General features: G+C 36.1%; 2 long non-coding RNA genes across 2 annotated transcripts; both read right to left on the bottom strand.

Annotated features, from left to right (window-relative positions):
* Positions 1 to 1,560: 1,560 nt before the first annotated feature.
* On the bottom strand, positions 1,561 to 2,051 carry LOC114545072. Its single transcript, XR_003690812.1, has 3 exons — positions 2,010 to 2,051; positions 1,844 to 1,930; positions 1,561 to 1,602 (listed from the first exon to the last, which is right to left on the bottom strand). It is a non-coding gene; the product is annotated as an uncharacterized LOC114545072 (long non-coding RNA).
* Positions 2,052 to 2,061: 10 nt separating this feature from the next.
* Positions 2,062 to 3,406, bottom strand: LOC114545071. Its single transcript, XR_003690811.1, has 3 exons — positions 3,032 to 3,406; positions 2,717 to 2,779; positions 2,062 to 2,101 (listed from the first exon to the last, which is right to left on the bottom strand). It is a non-coding gene; the product is annotated as an uncharacterized LOC114545071 (long non-coding RNA).
* Between the last annotated feature and the right edge of the window lie 127 nt (positions 3,407 to 3,533).

Genomic DNA, 3,533 nt, shown 5'->3' with positions numbered 1-3,533 from the left:
CTCGGTACAGACAGATTACTGGTATTTTAGAGTGTTTCAAGAACTCTGCGTTCAAGTATATCGTTACTTGCATCTGTCTAGCTCGGAAATTTCGCAACTATATTCTTAACGAAATACTCTATTTTAAATTTAAATATGACCGGTCTGACCATTTTGGCCGCTTAAAGGAAAGCCCTCTCTTTACCTGCATCAGAGCACACAGTATGTCGACAGCGGCGTGAGTCACGGCTTCATTATTCCTCTTCAAAGCTTTCACAGTTTTCACACCAACCTTCTCATAGAAGCTGTAAAAACAAAACAGAAACACGGTCTAGAGAAAGTGAGCTGGTTGAGTAAACAGCGTGTGTTGTGGTTAAAGATAAACGTTTCTCACCTAGTGAGCGTTGTGAAACCTGCTTTGGATCCAACCTAATGTCTCAAAGCGTGAAACAGTGCTTCGAGATCTTTATCTGATATTTTGTTTTGGTCTCCTGCAAATAGACGAAACATTTTAACTATTTTATGTATATATTGAATACCTGTGAAGGTAATAGCAGTCAGAATATGTATATTTTAGGGGTGAACACTAAATATATTTATTGGCAAAGATATACAGTACCTTCGTGAGCAATGAGCATTGTGATGGCATTAATGATAAGTCTTTCTTTATTCTCCGGGAAAAGTCCTTACAAAATATTTAAAATCGTTTGAAATATATATTGGAGTTTAAAAGACTTAATATTCCAGCCGTACTTCTGGCGAGAAAAATTCAAATCTACCATTTCATGGATTCGGACCCAGTCAACTCAGCAACCAGAGTTACCGCAGCGTAGTCCCTAGGCCTCTTAACGTTCCTTATACGCGGCGAGGCGGGAACTGAGAGGCCTAGAACAAAATGTTTTGTATTTTGGCTATTTTGTCCCCACTTTCTGTATTGAGGTCAGTTTACGATCCACGACGCGGTTAACTGGCCTTGTTCGACGTCGCTAGTCAAATATTTGCTTGAAATAACCTACGGGATATTAATTATACTGTCAGGACTTCGAAATATCCATACAAACGTTTCAATGTCATTTGCTGTCGACGCTATCGACTATCAAGTAAACTCGAGTCCGTGCGTACATGGTTATGATTATAATAAGCTTCAATCTGCCAATTTAAATTATTCTCGCTTCCTTTATAACGATTATTGTTGTAAATCTAGGTCAACTAATGCATACTAAAATAAGCAGAAAACTAACGTGCGTATGAAAAACACGTGAGTGGAAAACAGCCTTAATCCAGATTTTGACAGAACATTAAAACTCAGTAAAAATGCAATAATATTCTCTAACAGGATTTTGTCTGCAGAAAAGTACAAAATAAGAAATTGTCAACTTACGTCTTGGGTGACTGCATGAAGTAGACCGCTGTAGGAAATATTGCAGTTAAATCTCTACACATCTTCGGTTAAATTTCCTGCAAGGAACCAGTAATAAGACAATATAAGCTTTTGGAGATATTTCAAAAATTTAAAGTGAAATAAAAAGAGAAATATTTCACCTGGAGACGCAGCGAGGAATTTTAAATGACTGCTTTCTACTTCTTCGTCAACAACGTTATACAATGGACCCCAACGATAACCTTGAAAAATATATCATCTTAAGAAAACAATTCTTCTTTTGCTGTATGTGATGTATTGGACTGACTAATAGGAATACCTGACGAGAAGTGTAATTGTTTGTGTGTTATATGAGATCCCATACGTCAGGAGGAGAATGAAATGAGGGTTCGTATTTACGGCAATCATAGCAGTGCGAGATTTTAATCAGGAAAATTTTGACCATAATTTTCGCTCAATCATCTATGAAAAAGCGTACAGTACCGTCTCTTCGTTGGGGTCGTTTTTACACAAACATCTCCATTTCCACTGCCTCTAACCCCGTGTAGCTAACCAGCCAATGATATATCCCTAGATTGAGTGAAATACAAACATTCAGAACAAGAAATATTTTATATAGCTTCATACAAAATCTGCTTTTTTAAACTACCTGTCGGAAGACGAGTAATTTCTCAGCTGACCGCTTGTGTATTCCAGCCCGAACAACTGAGGATGGTCTCGATAGCTAATTATTGAAAATATCTGACAGAAAAAGAAGTTTTAAAACTATGATATACTATAATACACAAGTCTTAACCAAACGGTATATTCTGGAAAGTAACTGCAAAAATAAAACTATTTTAAGTCGGCTGGATACTTTTTTGCAATTGGACATGTTCAAAATGGAAACGTGAAATAAAAAAGATGATAAAAGCAGTAAACTTGAATCCAGGTCAGAAGACATGGAGTGTTTGGAGTGTTTGGAGTGTTTGGAATGTTTGTTTTTTTCTTTCAAGGTCTGAGATGAAGAATTACTGGAACTGACATGGAATGTCGCATGACTTACTGAGCTAAGGGGATGAAGGCTGACGATGTTGAACATATATTATAGTAATAATAGTTTATAGTTTATTATATATTATAGTAATAGAGTTGATGTTCGCGGGCATAAATGTGTTTTTGGCCCTCCTCGCGGAACACATTTTAACCCTCGCTACGCTCGGGCTAAAATGAGTTCGAAGTCGGGCCAAAAACACATTTATGACCGCGAACATCAACTCTATTGTTATATTATTATCACTATAACATACACATGAGTATATACAAAATTAGTAAAATACAATAATTAGTAAATAGATTTGAATAAATATAGTTCACCTGGTGCAAGGCACTTTTTAATGATAACTCCAAGCTTATACTTTCTGGATAATTTAATACATTCTATAGGGTTTAATGATCAATATAGGGATAAGTATCATAAAATTGTTTGGCTGTTGGGGTGTATAAACTATCAAAACTACAAAATTATATCCTGTCAAAATTTCGAATTCTAAAATAATGCCGGGTTTATGGTCATTTGAATTTGCTTGCTACTTTTATAATATGCAAAAAAGTAGACGGTAGACACTGATTTTAAGTTCAAATTTATAATATTTCGAAAATATATTATGCATTATTAATTATATAACATACCTTGAATAAATTTGAAGTTTTACATGATTCAAGAACATTTTCATTTGTATACCGAACTGTTTCGCCTTTGGATTTGATTCCGTTCATTAGTCAAAGTACACTTCAAGATGTCGGGCTTCCCTTCAAAATTGTCGAGGCCTGGGATATGACGGTGCTAGTGCTGTGTCCAGCCAGGTAAAAGGTATTTCTGGGAGAATATTAGAGAAAAACCCGAAGGCGTTGCATGTTCATTACTCCAGTCATCGTTTAAACCTTATTGTTGCCAAAGCGTGTTCAATTCTTCCAGTGAAAAATATGTTGAGTCAGGCACAAAATATCGCCAGCTTTTTTATCAGTTTCCCTATCCGCTCACAGTATCTAAGTAAAAAGATGAAAGAGTTTGGTTTAACCCGTAACAAGCTCGCAAAGCCTTCCACGACACGATGGGTAGAACGAATAAGATCCCGCGATGGTTGTTTGGATGCATTCAAAGTTATCTACGAAACACTCAATTTTATGCAGT

The sequence above is a fragment of the Dendronephthya gigantea genome, unplaced genomic scaffold (assembly GCF_004324835.1).
Source record: "Dendronephthya gigantea isolate DGI-Jeju-01 unplaced genomic scaffold, DenGig_1.0 001156F, whole genome shotgun sequence".
Classification (NCBI taxonomy): Eukaryota; Metazoa; Cnidaria; class Anthozoa; order Malacalcyonacea; family Nephtheidae; genus Dendronephthya; species Dendronephthya gigantea.
This window is presented reverse-complemented; position numbering and strand designations above follow the sequence as displayed.